Raw genomic sequence first — 23055 nt, 5'->3', positions numbered from 1 at the left:
ATATTGAACCCCTCATCTACTGAATTCAATGCCTGAGTAAAGGCAAATTTGGATCTGAATAAAAGCCTCTTGCATATTTATGAGACTAACAATTCTCCATGAAATAGTAATGTGTCTGTCTAACTAACTACTTGCACATTAAAACTTCACACTAGCTTTCCTAACACATATGGCTGGACTTTAGGAGCAGCAACTTGTGAGTAATTCTCAGTTCAGCAAGGCATCAAGTGCCTGTGAGCATTTTTACTCCCTGAGTGCAATACTCCACACTTCTCCCAGCCTACGTATGGCTATTTACTTGTTCCCTTCTCTCTGCTTTAAACATCTGAGACAGAACAAAAGTGGAGAAAGGGAACTGAGTAAATGGTATCCAGCATCCATCTGACTCCCAGCTGTGAAACATGGCATGTGCTGTGAGTTGTATTTTTCCCTCGCCTTCAGATACAGAGGAATTCTCCCAGCACATCCCCATACTGTGAGGAGCACAGTCTGATCACAGGCTCTTCACTTCCCTCCTTCAGGGAAACCTCCTGGCCACTTCAATGGGAATCTGAGGAAACACCTCAGGCTTCCCCAGCTGCAGGCTGCAATGCTATAGCCACATGGAGTTGCTTGGAGCCAGTTTTGCCATGTCTGAATCAGACCAGACGATGTAGTTAAAAGATAATTTTGGATTTGTAGATAATTTTAAAATGAAATTGCATTGAATGAAGCATCAGCTTCATCAAAAAGCCAAATTATGCTGGTGTTAGCAAACATCACTCAGCTATGAACAAAACTCTGTGATTCCTTCTCTGTGCTTATTTGCTCTTTTCATGTCCTCTGTGTTAATTTCCCTTGGGTTTCGTCCCCCTGAGTACTGTCTGATGAGGAGAGTCTTGCATTTGGCCCCTGTTACACGATCTTCTGACTGCCTGGTGACAACAGACATAATTAGCCTGAACGGGAGGGTACAGTAAAAGATAATCCTGCAAAATGACAGCTGCAAACATCCCGTGTGCTAGCCCTCAGCGTGTGCTAATGACTATTTTCAACACATGCCAGTGAAACATAGTGCAAACATGACTGTGGAGTAGGCATGCATGAGAGCTGGAGAAAGTAATGCAAAATCTTCTACCAAATGATAAACACACTGTAGATAATTCCTTGCTGACATATATGAGCAGACAGATCTTGGTCCATTTCTGCCCTCGATTACATGGTGCAGTGACCAGGCAATTTAAGGGGGATGGCACCTGTGTTAGTGACTGCACCCTGGATCCTCCCTGTAATATAATTACAGGATGCAGGGCAAGTTTTCAAACTTACTTAAGCACGACTTACACTTAGTTCTGTGCACAAAGCATATTAAGCCTGCTGATATTTCTTTATTGTTCTAGTTGTATATATATTAATTATATCTAAGAAAATAAATTCTAATAATTATGCTATTATTACTAATTAAGCAAATACAAAGCACACAGCATTTTGTTACAGAAACATACAATTTTTTGAGCTTCTCATTCCTTAGAGTACTTACCTTAGTCTAGTGAATCATGTCTTTCTTCTCCTCAGCCTTTCAGAGGATGTATCAGATTAGAAGAAGCTGTAACTAATCTTTACTGTAAAACCACTGAAGTGACTCGGGCTTCTTTGAAGATCAGTTGTTCAGCTCCCTGTACTAGCCTGAAGAAAGAGAACAGATTTCTGGAACTAAAAATGTTCTGCATCTTGGAATCCAACTATACATAGGCATTTAAAAATGTATGTCTTCATTGCCAGGTGGGCAATGTAAGTAAGCTGTTAAGTTCAAGTCTATTGACAACGTTTTCTGCTTACTACCACTAGTAATACAATGTCAAACTAATTCTATAAGTCAAAAGTCATGGTTTTAATGTGGAGAACAAGCAAAGAGCAAGTCAGACTGTTTTGGGGGACAGCTCGAGTCAGAGATTTTGCTATGTGGTGAGAAAAAGGGAATTTGTTACTTGACATGGCAATGCTTTTATGATTGTTGTGTATATTGGCCTACAAGTTTTACTGTGAGGCTTGCACAGTCTTTCAGTATTAATTTCCTTGCTTTTAATTCTTGTCTTGTAAATGCTGTAATAGATAATTACCTGTAGTCATATCACAAATGTGGCTTTTGTAGGTATCCATTTTCTACATTTCCTGGTTCTTTGGATGCATTTTTCTAATTTTATTTTTCTGATAGATAGCTAGACAAAATAATAAAATAGATGGAGTCGTGAAAGTCACCAGATAATTAAAAAAGAGTGAAGGTAGCGGAGGCTGTAACTGGATATTGATGTCCCATTGTAATTATACCTGGAAAGCCTCAGAAAGCAAAAGTGCACTATCTGCACAGCATATGAGCTGTTGATGTACTCCCAAAGGTGTGGGGCACTGCAGCTGCTGGGTAGCACACTGGGTGCCAGCAGCACCCCAGCCAGGCTCTGCACTTTGCTCACAGGCAGCATGGACAGCAATGACATGCAGCACTGTTGCTATGCATGCTCTGCTTTGCCCTCTGCTCTGCTACGGAGATATGCTTGCAGTTCTCAAATAAAGGCAATTCCCTCTCGATTGTACTATTTCTCACCTTGAATACTGTGTGATTTAGTATCATAAGCCTACCTATCTATTGGCATCTCTAAAGCACTTATCTCCATAGTGTGATACCTTAACATTATACATGGAGTAAAATAATTACAGTAAGATTGCCTATGGACAGCTTGTAATGATGGCAAATATTTTCATTTATGTTACTATTTTGATAGGTAGTTTTGAAATAAATGATGCATACTTGCTCAGCTTCCTATGAAAAGGTTTGTTAGATCGTTTCCTTTTCCATTTTCCCGTTTCTCCTGAATTTCTTCCTTTTTCTCCTCCTGAATTTCCTCCCTTACTTCTTTCACATTGCCCCTAAAAGAGATGAGAACAAAGAAGAAGTCAGAACCTTTTAAAAGAACATTCCAAAAGGCTTTCTAAAGAAAATCATTGTGCTGGCTAAAAGAATGTGAATTGCATCTGCTGTTTCTTAATTCACAGAGGAAACTTACCTGTTTTAATTTGTAGCAAGGTATAGGACTGGATGAGGCTAATTAAGCATGTGAGCTCTTTTGCTGTCTGAGCTTATATTGTCTAAGGTTTAGTTCCATCCACTAGTAAACAAACAGACCTGTTTTTACTGTTACTGTTTCTGGTGACAAGATCAAATAAATACCCAAATACAAATGGGTCTATTTAAAAACAATGATTAGAAGATAGGCATAGTTATACCTAACATGCTATAAACCTGAGAAAACGATGTTTTCATCCTGAGACAAATGAGACACAAGACCCCCTGTTTTGAGGGACAGCACTCAGATCAGAAAGGAGACTTAGACATAGTTATGCAAAAGGGACAATTCATTGAAATTATGAAATTTTAATTAGAAAAAAGCTTAAATTATTTAAATTGTTTGCAGTGATATCCTGCTCTCATGCAGCTTACTTTTAAAAAATATGAAGTGTCTTTCCTTCTATTTGTATACTTTCTATAGACCTTAGCTGGCATTAGTTTGCCCCTTGGAATCAGGTGTAGATCTATCCTTTTACCATATGGTTTAATAATCTCCCAAAAACCTGCTGGGACTCTTAAAAGGCCTTTATTAAACTTCAGCAGATAAATAAGTATCATGTAAATAACAGTTTACATTGCTATTTACAATCGAGTAACAACCACAACTTACAGCCATCTTTCTTCTCCAAGAACAAAAAAAGAATTCATTGTTGAGATCAATGGGTAAAAAGAGCTGTCACAGTTTAAGCGCAGCCAGCAACCCAGAACCACACAGCCACTCACTCACTCCCCCCTGCTTCCTCCCACTGCTCCCAGAGGGATGGGGAGGAGAATGGAAATAATGTAACTAACTCCTGCAAGTTGAGGTAAGAGCAGTCCAGTAACTAAGGTATAGCACAAACCACTATTGCTACCACCAATAATGATGATAATGATAAGGGAAATAACAATGGAAGAGACTACAACTGCTCACCACCTGCCAACTGATACCCAGCCCAACCAGAGCAGCAATCTAGCCCTTCCAGGTAACTGCCCCCAGTTTTACACCCTGAGCATGACGTGCTGTGGTATGGAATACCTCTTTGGCTAGTTTGGGTCAGGTGTCCTGTCTCTGCTTCCTCCCAGCTTCCCTTTCTCCCTGGCAGAGCATGAGGCTCACAAAGTCCTTGGTCAGAGTAAACATTACTGAGCAACAACTAAGAACATCGGTGCTATCAGCGCTGTTCCAAGGCTGAAAATCAAAACCACAGCACTGCACCAGCTACTAAGAGGGAGAAAAATGACTGCTACTGCTGAGCCCAGGACAAGAGGAAACTTGTAATTTACCTGAATCCAACAGGACCAAAAAAGGATTCTTAAAAAAACATTGCACATCTTTATATATGTTGGTAGGACAGTTGGCTGGGAAGCCTCCTCAGCCTGGGGGCACCAGACAGGGCCCTGGACCACACTGGGGGTTGGCAGCAGGGAGCACACCCAGAGCTGTGGGGACTCGGGGAGCAGCAGGTTTCACAGGCTTCATGGGCTTCTCAGTTTAAAAAGACACTGAAAAAAATGGGATTGTAAATCCAGGCTTGAGGAAGAATGTATCCTGAAGTAAGACAGGGGCAGGAGGGAGACTGGTTTCCAAACCTTGTGCTCCATTTTGGGCCAGAAATCTGAGTTTATCTATTGAAAAAGGTAATCTTGGTTTAGCTTAATATTAAAGCATATGAAAAAGACAAAGCTTTAAGGCCTGGACAGTGCTGATGTCTTTTCACATGCTCACTTTGAAGAAAGAGAGGGATGTCCCTGGCATCACCGGTAAGCACTAGTTCCCAAATTGCTGCTTTGCTGGATAGGGAAGACTCAGGCTCCTGGTGGAATAAGAACAGAAATGCTAAGCAGAAATAAATGGATAAAAAATACTTTTATTGTATTTTAATTCATCCCTCATGTCATTACATTCTTAATGCATGCAGCATTCAGAAACAACATGCATTGCTAGTAGAGGGAAATTTCAGATTCTCAGCAGTTGATATAAATGAAGAACAGGTCTCTGTTTTTGAGCAACCGTTATTCTCTTTGTAATCATGACAGATGGTAAAGGATTGCCAGGGATACAAAGACCAGCACAATCTATCAAAATTCTGCCCTATGAATGAGTTAACATACCGCGTGCTGCTTCCCAAAACCCAGCAGCCTCATATGCTTGTAACTGGCAGCATCTTGGCAAATTCTGCTGGATGCCTTAAGCAAAAAGAGGGTAGATAGAAGAAAGTTTCTGAATAGCAGGTGTCAAGCTCTGCTTCCAGAAAGCTGGGGGTACAGGGAAGAGCAATTCATGGGTTTCCATCAGCTTATCAGCGCAGCAAATGAGAGCAGCATCACATCCCACTCACTTCCATCTGGTTCCAGGGAGCATTCGAACACTATCAAGGCAGTCAGAGTTCCATCTCCTTCACTAAGCACCTCTCTTTGAACAGCAAAGTTTTCAAAATGGGAGCAGCCACAGCTCCCACTGGGATCGTTGAGGGTTGTAGCAACTTTGGATGTGCAAACGATGGGGGGATTTTAATTTCCACATTTAAATATTAACTTTGGTGTCTAATTTCAGGTGCCCAAGCCTTACAATGGGAGTCAAAACTGACTAGAATCAAAACTAGCTCCTGACTAGTACTTTTTGGAAAGCTGAGCTCATCAGATTGTAATCATGGGAAAGAAGGTTTCTTTCAGTAAAATTGTTTTCAAATAAAGGTTACTGAAGCAAAACAATATACTTTTTTTTAATGCAAATATTTCTTAACGTATTTACTCATACAAAATAACAGTCATTTCTAATATAGGACAATATATGCAGAATAAATAACAGAGTGGACTGGAGTTTTTTCCAGCACATCTTTTTCATATCCTCACTTCTGATTAGGTTGGAAGCACAGGGCTGGAAGGGTGTAATGAGCATCTACCCAGTAATTTATGTGACAGGAAATTGAAGAACCAGTTCCTCAGCCATTATTTCTGTGAATTTCCCAAGTTGTAAATGTATCAAAAGGTAACAGAAAAACATGAATTCTGTTGAGAAAAAGGTCTCATTTTTCTGGTATGCCTACAGGCTTTATGAGAAAAAAACACTCAGAATTATTCAGTTGACAGAAAACCCGCAAGACCAAATGTTTACTCGTCTGATGATGTATTACCATGGTGGCCTAAATCGTCCGAAAATGTTAATAATTTTAGATGCCCTGTCTTATGGGATTGCAAAAAGCTAAAAAAAAATAATAAAATGTTGGTTTCAGAAAAAAAGCCACACATTTGCCACCCAAACCTCAGGCTTTTTTGCCAAATGTTTCAGATTGGGAGTCCAAATTGCTGGACACTCAAAACAGCTCAAACACTCAAATTTTAGCCGGTGGACTTGGCAATGTAGAAATGGGTGGTTCTTGGTGAGGAACATTACTCTGATATGTCCACAAGTAGATGCTCAAGCACCATTTCAGATGTCCTGCAGATATAGGGCTCTATTTTACTTACCCAGAATTAGGATTAATACCACTGTGATTTTATAGAATTGGTTTTAAAAACTGGAGAGAATGACTAACTTTGTGAACCTGCCAGCCGTAATTTTATAATCTGATTAAATATACTTGAACAAGGAAAACCATGGTTTCTTCAGTGAAGTTTAATTCCTGGGTGTGTTTAAGTTGTCTGAAACATCCTACATCAAAACCCCCAGCAGCAGCAAGCAGTAAGGTGCTTGTGTCCATTGAGTAGTATGAGTATAAAATTCTATTTTTCCACTTTGACTGCCAATTTTATGGCACTTCATCTAAGCCTGAATCTCAAAAGAATCAATTCAAATTAGCTTTATAATTTTCCCCAAAGAATCTGCTTTAAAATAAATTGAATAGGAACATAAGACTTAGTAAATGAGTATAAAATTCAAGTGAACTTCTCTGAAGGAAAACCACTCTTAATCAGAAGACAAGTAAAGCTCAGGTGCAGTAATGCATGACAGCTCTAAAAATAGTTCGTGCTTTCTGGTGGTTTAACATCGGACAACTTCATGTAGTTGAGATAGCCACATGTTTCATGCCATGTTGAGTTGCTATGTAAGATTGTCTTTTAAGGCAGATGTAAGACTCCTTTTTTTTTTTCAAGAACTGTCATTTCATCAATTCTTAGTGATGCATGGCAGAGCACCAGTGCTTTTGGACTTGTTTTTGTGCAGTTGTGGTTCAGAGTGAGATTTATGCAGTTTTTCCATCACTGATGTTGGCATGATTTGTTACAAATTTGAATGTTTTCTGGCACATGTGTGCCAGGGCTTATCCTCCCTAAGCAGCTGATAGGAAGTCGGGGGAATGCATACCTGTGACCAGGTACCTTGATCACTGGCAGCGGGCACAGGCTCCTGAGGACAGAGAAAGAAAGTGGGACCATGCAGCAGTCATCTTCCAGTTCTGCTCAGCCTTCTTCCCAAGCAGGAGGAGTAGAGCATATCTGGCACTGGGCTGGAAATGAAGGCACAAAAGCATAGATAGCAGCCAGCAGAGTTGTCAGGGGCAGCTGAGGATGTTTACCTAAGGTGATATTAACAGGTTTTAACCAATGAGTGGATGTTCAGCAGAGCACTGAGCCCAGATGTGAACAGGCCTTCTGAGTCTTTTCCCCATCATTAATTTTCACTATGTCTCCTTGGCAATTCATTTAGCTTTCCCTTACAGCTCTGAATAGCAAATGCTGAGAAAGTGTTAAGTTTAATTATCCTATCACATATACACAAAAATCACTTTGCATTCTACTTATACATAGCTATGTTCAAGGTGGAAAGCTGAGATTGAGGGAAAATTAATTCCAGCCACTGTTTCCAGCTGCCAGGTGTCCCCAGTAATCTACTTAGAGAAGGATGGTCAGGAGATGGGGATGTTCTCCTGTGGATTCCTGTGGCTCTTGCCCTGTTGTAATCTTCAGAAAGTTCACTGGAAATCCAGCTGAAGGAGGTGTCTCCTGCTTCCTCAGCACAGCAGCAGAAATTCAGGTCTTGCTTTGCTCAGTGCTAGTCTGATGCCACACATTTACAGAGGTACCAAGTAGTCACTCGTGTTGTCACCTTTTTCCAGTAAAACAAATCAGATTACCTCCAATTTATTCCTTAAAAAATGCAGGGATGTTAAAAAATGCCGAACGTTTGGCAACGTTCAGCACTGGCAGAGGCAGGACTGAGTTCAAACTAGCAGCTCCCTCTCCTCGCTCTGTCCTTAGTTGCTGCATGGACTGTGAGAAGAGTTGCCCTTCATGCCACCATCATACTGACATTTTGAACCTTGGCTGCCACCATCCATTGCAAAATCATTACGCATGGAAGACAGAATCTACATCCAAGATGCTGCCAAGACATGGTGTTTGGGAGGAGCTGATGAGGGAACATTACCTCAGGAGTCCTGAACACATGAAAACGGAGACTGGATTTTTTCTGCTGCAGAGGAGGCCTGGTATCATTCCAGATGGCCCCGCAGGACTGTGTGACCGCCCAGCGCTGCACATGGCGAGCCGGTGTGGGAGACCATCCGCATCCAGGAGGAGAACAAACCCCACAGCAAGGAAATACAAATACCCCAGCAATTCACAGAACTCGGTTTTGTATCAGGACAGGCCGTGCAACACTTCCAGTGTAGCTCCTCTACATTTCTTCTGAGCTTAAAAGAAACCACCTCACAGTGCGTTGAGGCAGCATGGGCCGGTGCCTTCCTGAGGGCCACAGGAGCTTCCTGGGGCGGCGGGGCAGGGCCCGGCAGCCAGGGTCTGTCCCATGGTGGCAGGGCAGGGCAGGGCAGGGCGCCAGGGACAGCCCCAGCCTGTGGACAAGGCCGTGCCAAGGCTGGGATGGGATATGGGCCTGCAGGTGAGCCCAGCTTGGCAGGGCCCCTGGCCATGCAGGGCTGTGGGGAGCTGGAGACCAGGCCTGCTGCAGCCTTGCTGTGGGCAGGAAGGGGAGCCCAGGAGGAAGCCAGGAAGGGGTAGTCAGGCCGGTCGGTGTCCTCGGGGACATCACACCAGTTCTACTATTCTTATGTTTTACCTTCTCGTGCAGGCAGACACAGTAGTAAAGAGCAAAAGCTCCTCTGTGTGTCTGACAGCCTTCACTATTATTATTTCTGGCTTCTGCTTGAAAAAATACATTGCTAATATCCATATGGGCAATGTGATGCCCAAGATGCCCAACAGAGAGCAAACAACAGGAGTACAAGCCCTCCATAGCTACAGTCAGAGAAGTCTTCATTAAGGACACCTCATTATTCACTTAATTATTCATTTTGTTTATTTACAGTAGAGATATTACACATAATATGGTGCAAATCCCTAGCATGCTCAAACACCAGATGCTGGTTTTTCTCTCCAGTCAAAGGAAAAACCGAAGCATCAATGTGAGAATTAACAAAAAAGTCCAATTAAATCCTTTGCCAGAATGTTAATTTCCCAAAGATAAAAGAAGCAAATTAATAATAAGCTTCTAGTCACCTCCCTTATCACTTTTGAGTACATTTGAAACAACAGGAATCTGTGTTTAAAATGTATGTTATCAGGTAGGCAGGCAAATTTTAAAACTGTTTTTTAAAAAACAAACATATCATGATTCACCATTTTCCCATCTTGGATACAGGTCAAACGGAAGGACAGCTAAGAGCACTGCTGCTTTGAATGACAAGTTATGCACAAATGTTGGTATAAAGGCATGGGAGATGAGAATTCTTCATGCAGAAGACAGAGGACCCAGCAGGGGCTGGAAGGATCTCAGAAATCATTCTTTTATCTCCCTGCCCCATGGCAGAATGGACTAAGCTTTTCTTGGCAGGTATATGTTCAGTCTGCTCTTAGAGCCCCTTTGTTAATGGGCATTTGACAACTGCTCCAGGCAATAGATACCTGCCAGTCATTCCCTGATCATTAAAGAGTTTTTCTCGCTTTAAAGTAAATCTCGCTTGCCCTAGTTTAATCATGTTACTTTTTGCGCTATCAATGGACATGAAGAAGAGGATTGTTATTCTTTTTTCCATACCTGCAAGCCTTTTGTGCATTTGAATAATGTAACCATGTCTTTGCTCAGTTTTCATTTCTTCCTGGGATTTTTTCTAACTGGTCTGACACCACCCCTTGATTTGGGGGGGACAAGGGCAGTGCCACACACCCTTGTGTCAAAGGGAGTTTTGCCATTTACAGCAGTGGGCTCTGGCCTGAGCCTCAACCACCTTTGAACTCTGCGCTTCCCTGCCATTTCCTCCGTGCCATGAAAGTCCTAGCAATGTGTGATAAAACGAGCTAAAAGTTTCACACTGCCACTCCACGGTCACAGTGAAAATTGAAATTTTCAATCCCCAAACTATCAGGTAACTTTCAGCCATATTTTCATTCCCTTTGTAACAATTACTATTCAATGCACATTTCTTCAGAAGTTTTGACAAGGCATTGCTCTTTTTTTTTTATATCAGGGTCCTACCAAATCAGGCAGGCTTACATTAGACACACTTCTATTTCATGTGAAGGACCATATCAGCACTTTCATTATCAATGAGCAACACATCTTAAGCTGCAAGCAGATGGCACTTGAGCAATTATGCACATACATTATCTGGTGCAGGGAGGAGAAACATCAAACATAGTTTGCTAACCTACTGTTCCCCGTGTGACTTTTGTGATAATACCAGCGACTGTTTCACAGAGGTGAAATATTTAGGTTTTTTGTTGATTGATTCGGGAAGGGGCATTATAGGTTTTGTAAAACCTGTAAAATTTGCAGCATTTGCATAGCTGGAGACAAGCAAAATTGGTCAGAAAACAGTGGAGTAAGGACATTATCTCAGCAGGAAGAAAGATAAACTATGTACCTTTTTCTTAGAGGCAGAGACCCTTTTAGACATGCATGTGGAGTACTTTGCCTACTGGGATGCTGCGCAAGAACAGTTACTGCTGCACTAAATATTCCTGAAACAGTGATCAAGTGCGTTAAAGGAAAGAGAATTTTTTACTGGATTACATGCAGTTTCCAGCATGGAGACTTTAAAAGTCATAAAAATACGAAGTTTAAGATAACCTAGTCCTATATTACATGTAAGCAAACATCACATATATATTGTAATATACTGTAACAGTGTAACTGTAGAGTTAGATTAACTGCTGTGCTCTGAAAAGTGACTATAAAATGGAATCATGGTGTTTCTTGTTTACAGGACAGCAATGATTTTTGAATCAAATACAAGTTGTAAGTAAAAAGATGCTTCGCGTAGTTGCAAATCTTCTAACAAAATTTCCAGCAGAAGATGACACAACTAGATGACTGTTTTCATGCACTATCATCAGAATTCAAGATTCTGCTGACAAAGTCTTCATTGACAACTATGATTTCACTGACTATAGATGGGATATTGAAAAATGTCCAGGGGTATTTCTCTGCTGTGGAGCACAATACAGACACCCACAATTCACAATAGATGAACTAGCTGAGGTATTGAAAGCAGCTTAGCTTCAACAAACTTTCACTGACATAAATTAGCACATGCATGTCCTTATGTCCTAAGTCAAGCCCTAAGGTATTCTACCTTCACTGGTGCTGATTACAAATCACCAGACATTATTAATATTGCTATTAAAATCATGCCCATTGAATAAAAATGTATCAAGAAAAAAGTTTTATGTTAATATAACTGCTTTTGTATGAAAGCAACTATTTCATTTGTTTGTATATTTACCTCGGTACTTTAGCTGCATTTCTAGAGTCATTTTCCAAGGTTTTCTCAATTCTCCTGAGATGCTCTGGTCAGCCTGATATGACACTGACAGGTTTGGTCTAGTTTGTTTCTGGACTCTTTTCAATTTTATTCTTCAAAATAGTGTCCTTTGTAAGTCTCTGTCAGCACTTCTGCTGTACAATCAGCAGGACTGTTTATACACATTAATGTATTGAAACCTTCTCTTTGTGTATAACAATCTTATCAACAGAAGTCTAAATTTTGTTTAAAATAGTGTAACCTAAATTCCTGCTGTTGAAAAGTAAATAGAAAAGAAAGTAGAATGGAATTTTAAGCACTTAGAGTATGAAGACTCAGGCTACCTCTGGAAAACATGAAATACAATCTGTTTAACATTTGTCTTGGCTTCAGATTCTCCTTCAGAAGAATTTTTAGGTAGACTTCCAAGGGTATAAGCTCAAAGGGTCCTTGCATTAATTGAATTTTATCTCCTGGAAATCTCCACTTTTTCCTATAATAACAGGATGTCTCATCTATAACCACTGTGTAACAGAAAGAGTGAAAAAAACCTGAAGTAAGAGATGGAAGATAGGTACTTCAATTATTGCCATCCACTTGGGAAGATGTAGTATTTCCTGAAACCTGAGATACTCCATAGAAGTTCTTAGGGAAACCCTCAAATTTAAACACATACAAATTTACATAAAGATAACTATGCTTACGATGAGCCTTTGTTGATTTTATGCCATTTTAGGAATAAAAAATGAGTCTAAACTACATTCACACTCATTCTAACATCCTTTTGCAGCGTGAAAATGAAATAAAAGGGCTAAATATAAATAAGAATTGCAGATAATGCTTGAGACAATCCATTACCCTGCCAATAAGAAATCACAGTACTGTACTTATGTCAATGGACACATTTTAAAACAACAGATCTTGTTGAACAAACTTGATATGATTTTCCTATGAAATGACAAGTGTGGTGTATTATAGTTTTTTTGATATGTTAGCCCCTTTGAGGCATTTGACTCAGTCCTAAGCAACATTTGGATTTTGAAATTACTGTTTAAAAGCAACACAGCATACACTAAAAGGGATTCAAGTGTCTGGAAATGCCCTCATTTAGGAGTTTATGAGGAATTGTTTCCGAAATATTTTCTGGAAGGCTCATTTTGTGATCTTTCTTTATTAATATGTTATTCTTTAATGATTGTGTTAGTTCACAGATCAATGAAGACTTGCAAATAATGAAGTGGACACCTCATTTTTTACCACATTTAAACACTTGATGCAACACGCAAACCACATCAGGCACATCTTTGTGAAATACAGGGGTATGTCATTGGGAAACAAACAAAAAGAATTCTTCTTTCAGCCTGAATAGATAGAGATTTTGAAGTAAAATACAGTTGAAGGATTTTCTGTCTCTTCTTCTGTGTGCAAGTCCATCCTTGGATCTGTCCGTCTTTGATACCAAGGTCCCTGTTAAAAGCTATAGGTTTCCTGAAAATATAATAAAAGTCATTTAAAAGAAAGTAGGTGTAAGGGAGAGCAAAGCTGCCACTGAAGAATTTCCTCTGTTGTCAGAGGCTTTGGAACATTATTTATTAGTAGTTGAAATCTCATCTCATTTGTATGCTTTCTAGAAAAAAGGAGTATGCTGTAAAAGAACAGTAAATGACATATCTATATAAAAGATCATAAATACACTTTGAAAGCCTTCTACTGTTTACATTTTCTTATGAGAGTCTAGGTTTTGCTTTTTCAGTGATGACTGGAAGGGCCCGAGCCATTTCAAGTTTAACATAGCCTGTGTTTAGAAGTTCTTGTAAATGTAAAAGAATTTTTGCCTCTTAAGCCTTTAACGTTAGCAGTGTGTCCTCCAGCTTTCTTAATCAGTGACTATGGATGCTGGGGAAGTATGAGGGGGCTGAACCACAGGCAGCATCCAGGCTTGTGTACTCTTTCTAAGCAGCATTTCCTGTGGGCACAGTTGGAGAAAAGCTATTGAACTGGATGGAGTGTGGACCTGACCCCACAGGGCATTTCTGAAGTTCTTATGACTTCAGTATGAAAAAGGTTCCTGAACTTCTTTATGTCCCTAGTTCTATGTACACCATTTCTCCACTGTTTTGTTCCATGCTACAGTTAGAGACTGCCATAGAGAACAGAGACCTGCAATGATGAATTACTGCAATAGAGAACTGGTACAAATCAGAGAGCTACAAATATTTTCTTTATGATCCTACTTTTTGCCATGACCAGCTCTCAACTAGAGAACCAACATGATTTCTCACCCTTGACTTACAGTGCTCAGTTCCATATGTCTCAGAATTAGTCTTTTCCTAATCTATATTTTATTACATTGCAACTTGTAGATTCTGAGAGTTTTCACAATTAGGAGAAAAATATTATAATCATGGCCATAATATAAACATAGTTTCTTACCAGTCTTTGTCAAATGCATCTAATAAGTTTCAGTACTGAATGATTTTTTTTTAATAAATCTGGATGACTCACTTTTGTTAAGTTCCAGAAAATTCATGTGATTTGCTAAGTTTAGAAATCCACAGCTGTTCTTATGGATCACTGTGAACAGAGAAAATCTCTCTATGAAGTAGTCCCTGTCTGATCATAATATACCCAGGTTGTGGTACTGCATAAAGCTTTGAATGCTACTGCCTAGTAAGGCAGATTAAGCATGGGAGAGCATTGCAGAGGGCTCTCAGCAGACGCCAACGAGGACTCCTCTACCATTTCAAGCAGCACAGCTGTCTCAGCACAGCAGAGACCAGGGCCCAAACCATGCTTCCAGGCAGCATTTTGCAAGATATTGCCCTGCAGTGTATGAATACACCAGTGGTCAAGTACCAGTCTGAGGCCCTACCTCATGTTCTCAGTGAACTGTGGGTGTGAGGCTGCCTATGATAGGTGTCTGATGTTTAAAATTATTCTTTTCCTTATTTATTCATATGAAGTGTCTAATTTTTAAAACCTAACAATGGAGGCTGATTCAGGGAGGATTTTCAAAGCTATGTACGTAGTTAGTGCATGAACTCTTACATTCTATGTGTACAAACTATTAGCTAGAACCTAGCTTCCTCAACTGTTTTGCAGATTACAAGAACCATTTATTTAGGTGCCTAAATATTGCAAATAATCTGACTTTTAATTTTTATTTCTTATTTGTGATAGTAAAGTTATATAATGTATGAATAAAGATCATGGCAAAAATAAAGAAATTGAAGTGCTTCCTAATATAATTTATGATTAACTGTAGATCCATTTCACTACTGAATCTGCAAAAAATTATTATGAAAGTTATAGAACGTAAAATGGGAAACATTGTTATGTTGCTATATAAAGCCACAGTTTTTCCCACAACTTCAGGAGTCAGCACAGTTCTGATCATCTCAAAAAGACCGTAGTAGGACTGGCAAAAAACACAGAGAAAGGAATAAATGTAATTCAAGACAGCACCACTTCTATAATACAGGACATAACAGAAGGGCATTGTTAACCTCTGGCTACTGGACACACAGAGAAACGTGCTAGGGAAACACCCCTACTGCTATATGGTTAATCATTACTACTGCCAACTGCCAGAGAAGAGCTTGAAAGAGGTGGATCTTAGGTCTGTCATGTACAACAGTTACAATTTTCTGGCATTTAGCTTCAGTTTCAGGACTCTGCTTTTCAGGTTTTATGTAGTGAAATTCTGTCTCTGTCCAGGTAGGGCTTTTGGGCTCCATCATCTGCACTATTCTGCAATTGTCCCTGTAGCTCTGAATTCAGAGCAGTATTAAAATCTCCAGTAAAATGTGTTCATTTCACAAAGCTAGCTATGAAAAAGCCAAACATTCCCCCCCCTCCCCCCTTTAAATAAATGTATTAGTTCAGTTTAATTAATTAGTTACGCACCTCAGAAAAAGGAAAGCTTAAAATCTATTGCTGGCTTATCAGGCAGTGACCTATCTTCCAAATGAGGACTTGGAAAACCTAGGGTACCTGGGGTCCTTCTTCAGTGCTGCTGTCTTTGGGCACAGCATATCTGTTCTGGAATAGGGCCTCCCTCTTCCAAAACAATGATGTCAAAAGTCAGAATTTCAAGTCATCCACCTTCTGAGGCCTTTTGAGACAGTGAAATGTGTCTGTGTGCTACTTCTGCAGCAGAGTGGGTATGTAAAACATCAAATAAGTTGTTATTTCTACTCTTTTATCACTAGAATTTCATATTACTAACTCTCAAAATTGCCCTTAGCCATGAATAGGAATTCCAACAAATATATGACACTCACAAAATTAGTACAGCGTTTGACTATGACATGATTCCATAGCATCTGTTACATCTCAATATGTCACTGAATATTTCACAATTATTTAACATCTATCACAGCTTTCTCTTCCAGGAAAAAATAAGTATTTCAAAATTATTTATAGTGTAAATACACTGCAGCTACTAGGGTTTTCTCAGTAGGCCTATCTCAGGTTTTTTAATGCAGCAACTCACACTGAGATGAACAATTGTAAGTGTCTTCTTTTTCATAGCTAGTTTGTAAGCCATCTTTATCTACATGCTTCAACATTTTATTGTATTTAGTAAAGTCAATAGTAAAAGAAACAAATTTTTTACTTTACATGTTAGATTTATTTCCATTAGAACAACTGTAACAGAATTATATATCTAAATGCAAACTTGACTGGAGTACACATAGAAATACTCTTCCTTGCTGTCAGTGAGAAATTTAATCTGACTAAGGCTGAGATTCTCATCATAACATAGGTATCAAAGCAATTTTAAACCCCAGACTCCCTGGCTAACTCTACATTAGCAAACACTTCAGTGCAAAAGCAGCAGTTTAGTGTTACGATGCCAGTGATGCTGAGTAATTAGTTGAAATGTTCTCACCACACATTTGGTTCAAAGTTGTTTCAATAAAAGCTGTGCCACAGAACTGTGGCTTTCTTGTCCTCAGGATCCTCCACCCTAGGAATCTCCATGCCATCCTTTTGTCTGTTGCAGAAAACAGTTGCATATCAGTGCCCTGTCCTCTTATGGTCTCAAAATGGAAACCAGCTTTATTCCTGTTCCTGCTCATTTCTTGCTGACACCATGATGCTGGTTGCCCAGCTCTGCCCACAATCTAAGTTTGATCAACATCCAAAGGTCCCACTGAATGGAATAACGAAGGTCTGGAGCCATGGAAACAAATCCAAGAGGAGACTCTGAAGGCAGTGACACTGACATTTCTTTCAAATGAAAAACTAAACATTGAGAATGGGCTGCCCTGCTGCTGTAACTGTTTTGCTGATGGTCAGCTGGACTGCTTGATATACTCTGGAGGACTTGGAGAACTTCATGTTGGTGCAAGCCAGTCATCATTCAGAATTATGTCTCCGTGAGGTACTGAAGAGTATTTCATGTGTGCCTGGAGAGGTCTTTTGGTTTACTTTCCTCCAAAATGAATCTTGATTTGCACACACCATAATGCTTTTGCAAATTCAACCAATACACAGAATGTGGGGAAGAGGGGATTAACTTCAGAACCACACTATGTTTTGAGCATTAATGCATGTGCAACCTCTGGGATCCTTCAAAATTCATCGCTTTTTTTTTTTTTTGCAAATAAGAGTCTCAGATATAGATCTTTAAACAACTGTGGGAAAATGGGGGAAATTAGAGACCACTGGCTCCTAATTCCCGAAAGTTACATTCTAACACTAAGGAGACCTTAGGGTAAAAGACAGCTGCTACTTCCAGGGTGGGATGCAGCTGGCATAGGCAGAATCTACCCTATGATAGCTCCCCAGGCAACCCTGCGACCTTGGCATATGTGAAGATAAACTGAAGAGGGTGGAAAGGAGTGAAGGCACCACAACAAAGCTCTGTTATACTCCATGCAGGAGTGGGAACTTGAAGACTCCATGTCCCGATAAACCACACAGCAGCTGCCAAACAAGGAAACTAGATTTGTATTTTTAAAAGCAAGGCATGAGAATGTTACACCTGTCAGTAACAAAGTATGAATGACTAGAGTCACTCAAACTCCATAGGCACAGGCTTGAAAAACTGAAACTTGTGTTACAATGGAAATGCCTGGACAAGGACCTCCTACAAGGTCAGGATGAGCAACACTCACAAACTAAAAACTGATAGTGGGAGAAGAGGCTTTGCCCTTGTGTAGGCAGATTAAGAAACAGGACTAAAGAATCTCTAATCAGGAAAGACTATCCCTGAAGATTGGCACATCCTGGAAGCATACGAACACCAAAATATGGCTTTGTGTGTCAGCACATGATTAGGGCGTCCTTTCAATGAATTATCCTCGTTATATCCTCATTATAATACTAAAAATCACACCCACAGGTCAAAAGACCCCTGCCCAGGTCAAAAGACCCTTCCCTGAGCACATGCAGTAAGAAAATCAATGATGTGACCTTATGCAAATTGACTGACCACTCTGTATGTAGTAGGAGGGTTACAGGGAGTTACTAACCTGAAACAAATTGTATAAATATGTGAAATTAGGAAAGGAAATGGAGGGAAGACTCCGTTATAACTTCTGGGATCAGCCAATGGGCTGAACTTATCACCTCCTCCATAGGGACTTCTATTGGGTAAGAACTTTATCTTTTGTGCATTAAATGACCAGCTCATGCTAGTTACCCGGGTCCTCCTTCTTGCCCTTTTTGAAGACTGGAGCGACATTTGCTTTCCTCCAGTCCTCAGGCACCTCTCCCGTTTCCCAAGACTTGGTAAAGATGATGGAGAGTGGTCTAGCAATGACTTCCGCCAGTTCCCTCAGCACCCGCGGGTGCATCCCATCTGGACCCATGGATTTATGGATGTCCAGATTGCTCAACTGGTCTCTAACCCATTCCTCATCGACTAAGGCAAACCGCTCTGTTGACCTGACTTCATCTGAGGTCTCAGGGGTACAGGGCTCTTCAGGACTGCCTGCAGCAGAGTAGACAGAGACAAAGAAGGCATTCAGTAACGCTGCCATCTCTGTATCTTCTGTCACCAGGGCACCCATCCCGTTCATCAGTGGGCCTACTAACCACCCCTCTTCTAATACTTATTATTAGTGATTGTAGTCTGGCTGTGTATCACTTCAAGCTTGTTTTTGTAGACAGTACCTTATCACTGGCAATCACTGAAGCTTATCCTGTCACAAACTTGTATTTTATGTAATAAAAGACTTCAGCTGAAGTCTGTTTTGTGTAAGTCTCTAGATACTTGAATATTTGAAATAAAGGATTTGACTCGGTGATGCTGTCAGTGCAGATCCCTGAATAGCTCAGACGTATCACCCCCTGATTTGGTGGGCTGTCCAGTATGCAGATGGGCTGGCTGGGGACAATGGTCTCATCTTTCTCATGAAACTGGCAGGCTGGTCAAACATAAAGGGTTCCAGGAAGCCCCCCTTGTAATGTGACAGTATTGGCATCCAGGACAAATTTGGATAAGAAGGTGCGAGCACTACACAACCCTTAAACATAAACCGTTGGCCAAGTCTGAGCCTAGGATTGGATCCAGCCACATCCAGCCTCTCTAGTATCTGAGGATGAGCTGGAAAGCAAAGGGGTCCTTTCTGAACCTCATGACTCAACAGGAGGGTCTTCCTAACACATCTTGTGCACTGGCCTAAGGTGACCACCCATTCTGCAACAACAGCTGTGATTAAAAACCCCACTTGTTATCCTCGTTTCTTATGGACAATGGTGCAATGCATTTTCTTGAATTTCTATTGGCAATCTTTACGCAAAAAGTTATACAAACAGGTCTGATCCTTCTTTGTATCTGGGCAGCCTTCCTAAAGAACAGTGTTAAGAAATCAAAGCAGGAATACAGCTCTAATTCATTCTAATTTTAAGATTGTGTTTCACTGCCAAAGAAGTGTAAAGCTGATACGTTATAGTAAATGAGAGTCATGCCAAAGCTTTTCTTTGAACTGTGACGTGTGTCAGCTAGTTACTAGGTTTGACTTGTCAGCCACCACCCACTCTGCTGATTAGATAGAAGACACAGTAACATTGTGGCAAACCTAATGTACTATCTTTACACAAAGTTTTATTTTGGGAACCTCATAGGGACATATTGCATATTCTACTGCACATCTTTATTTTTTTATTCTTCTTATTGCTGAATAGAAGGATGAAATATTCATTATTTGATATACCAGGAGAAAAAAAGTAAACAAAATATTTCAGTGAGGACAATCATGATACTAGGCTTAACTGTTTGCATTCTTTTTCAGTCTAATCTCTCCTAGATTTCAATATACTACACTGTGCATGCTACCAGGAATGTCATGTTGCCCAAAGACCATAGTTTAACTACTGCTCATTCAATCAATAAATAGAACCATTGTATGGTTTGGGTTGGGAAGGATCTTTACAGGTGATCTTATCCACCCCACTCTCCCAGGGGCAGGGACATCTTTCAATAGATCAAGTTGCTCAGAGCCCCATCCGACCTGGCCTTGAACACTTCCAATGATGTGGCACCCAGAACTTCTCTGAAGAGCTTGTCCAATTTAAATCTACCCTATTTCAGTTTAAACAGCTGCCCCTTGTCCTGTCACTACAGATCCCGGCAAAATGTCTAAATCATCCAAACCCTTTAAAAGAATATTACAGATTACTAGATTTCAACAACTATAGTGAATTACAGAAGCCCCAGGGGAACAAAGCAAATATACTTGGATAGTATTTATGGTTATATAATCTATTTGTTATAAAGTGGAAGCAATAAGCTATATGTATAAAGGATCAATTTACAAATAGTTTAAACAGATGATTCCTTGCTTGAAAACTTGAAAAATATTAATATTCTTTTTATGGATATTTTTAACAAAGAAATCCTGCTTGTTAACTAACTAATTGAGGCATCAGAAAACAACAAAAAGTCTAATAATAATAAAGCAAATATGCTCATAATCTTGAAAAATACAGTATAACATGCTGGTAAGTAAATCCTGAAATCCACCTCTGCTCTGTTCTGTACATGAAAAATTATTTGTCAAAGAGCTATGGCTCTTTAGCTACTGCAACTCACTTTTTCAGTGCTGGGACACAATTCAGTTCCCAGGGTTGTGCCAAAGATGGCAGCCATCAAAGAAAAAATCTGGGCTTATATCATTCATATCATTGATGTCCTTCCTTCCATGCTTGGAAATGTCGCCAATAAGATTTTAACCTGCAATAGAGAACATACAGAAATGAAGAGCATGTTGCCTCTTTCATCCAATAGCTGGGTAGCTATTCCTTTTATTGTTTCCCAAATCATTACTGAGAACAGGCCACCTCCTAACCCACTTAATAAATGTCATTCCTAATTTTATCAATTTGTAGTGATAGCTGAAATGTTTCTGCAGTTTGTTAGCCAAAACCCACATAAGCACCAGTTAGCAATTAATTTTTATTAAACTATGAAATAGAAAGAGTGACACCAGGGCGTACTCAGCTCCACTCAGCTGTGGTCATCTGCAGCTTCAGTATCCATGGGAGAAGACACTAGAACACTTATGATCCTTTAATGCAGTTTTGTTCTTTAAAAAAAAAATAAAAATTCTAACATGGTAAAATAATTTCATTGGCCTCTCCTGGTGTTTGTGTTCTCAGTAATTCAGGTTCATAGCAACATTCTAAATCCTTGAGAAAATGATGCTTGAGAGCATGAAGAAATAAAGGAGATGGAGAACACTTTCCTCTCTAGAGTTCCTTGCCGTATATACAAGATATGTTTTTCTTAACATTAAAAGCAGACAGAGACCTTTGTCAGTTATAATATTTAACAGAAGACTATACTTGCACAATATAGCAGATATATTGTCAGATATTTAGACAACAAACCACAGCTGCTCTAATAATATAAGCAAGAGGCCATAGATTTTTTAATGGTTCCTTATGAACTGAGTAATTATTTTTGAAATGTAAAATAATTAATAATTACAAAATGATATATCATAATAAAATAATGCTTCATGGATTCAGTGTCTAGGAAGGGCCTAGACACCACAGAAACTGAAGTCTACTGACCAAAAAAATACAATGTATGTAATATCACAGCAAACCATTACACATTTTTTCATTAATGTGTCTAGACCTTCAGTGACTATCCCTGTGGGATGATAATTCATTCACCTGCATCTCAGAAGAAGCTGGGATGATATTGCTAATTAATATCCATGGTGATGATTCCCTTATGAAAACATTCATCTATTGGGAAATGGCATTTCTAAGGCAAAACCTCCAATTTAGTTTGCTCCCACTGATTAGCCCATAAAGTATGCTATTTGAGTTACAGCTCATTTTGTCTAATGGATATCTGGGGTTTTTCTATATAGTATCAGATATACCTCCTGATATATTCAGTGTCTCCAACTTCCTCTTCTTATTTATGTGTTACCTACCTTGGAATTAAAAAAAAATAATAAAGATTTTACTTTGCCTGTACCTACTGAGATACATACATATAATGGGAACAGAAAACACAGATACCATTTTACAATTACTTTACGTGTAAATTGTACTCTTGAACGTTTCACTAAAATTTGAAAGAAACTCATGACCCTCTTTAGAATTGACACTCTATTCCTCTTACTGATAATTATTATTTGTTATTTATTTACAGATGTATTAAAGATATGATACAGGCTGTAAGTTTAATTAAGGAGGGGATTACTTCTGGATAGCTTCAAAAGAAATCTCTAATCCAAGCAACTTTACAACTGTCAGGTAAACATAAACAGATGTGACTTAGTAGACCAGATGATAGGACACAATGCCTATAATGAAATCTCTATTATCTGTTACTATGAATACACAAAGGCAGTAGAAATTAAGTGTTCACAGATAAAGTGAATAAGAAAGATTTGTTTCACTACAGCACAGCAGGGCTGAATGTATGCATAAAGTTACAGCACACAAGAACATCTCACAGTTATTGGATAAGGGAGAGGAGAGGAGAGGAGAGGAGAGGAGAGGAGAGGAGAGGAGAGGAGAGGAGAGGAGAGGAGAGGAGAGGAGAGGAGAGAAGAGAGGAGAGAGAGAGGAGAGGAGAGAGAGAGGAGAGAGAGAGGAGAGAGAGAGAAGAGAGGAGAGGAGAGGAGAGGAGAGGAGAGGAGAGGAGAGGAGAGAAAGAGAAGAGAGGAGAAGAGAGGAGAAGAGAGGAGAAGAGAGGAGAAGAGAGGAGAAGAGAGGAGAAGAGAGGAGAAGAGAGGAGAAGAGAGGAGAAGAGAGGAGAAGAGAGGAGAAGAGAGGAGAAGAGAGGAGAAGAGA

General features: G+C 39.8%; 1 long non-coding RNA gene across 2 annotated transcripts; it reads right to left on the bottom strand.

The window, feature by feature from the left end:
* Positions 1-1882: 1882 nt before the first annotated feature.
* On the bottom strand, positions 1883-22505 carry LOC134174042 (uncharacterized). 2 transcript variants are annotated; one of them, XR_009968482.1, is made up of 4 exons: positions 20831-22505; positions 7392-7533; positions 2786-2904; positions 1883-2198 (listed from the first exon to the last, which is right to left on the bottom strand). It is a non-coding gene; the product is annotated as an uncharacterized LOC134174042 (long non-coding RNA). The 2 variants fall into 2 exon arrangements; XR_009968481.1 differs by lacking the exon at positions 1883-2198 and having other exon boundaries at positions 2583-2904.
* Positions 22506-23055: the final 550 nt, after the last annotated feature.

This window comes from Pezoporus occidentalis, unplaced genomic scaffold (genome assembly GCF_034315485.1).
Source record: "Pezoporus occidentalis ecotype Australia unplaced genomic scaffold, CSIRO_AGI_Poc_V1 ctg115, whole genome shotgun sequence".
Classification (NCBI taxonomy): Eukaryota; Metazoa; Chordata; class Aves; order Psittaciformes; family Psittacidae; genus Pezoporus; species Pezoporus occidentalis.
Note: the sequence above shows the minus strand (reverse complement) of the source record. Positions and strands in the feature narration are given on the sequence as shown.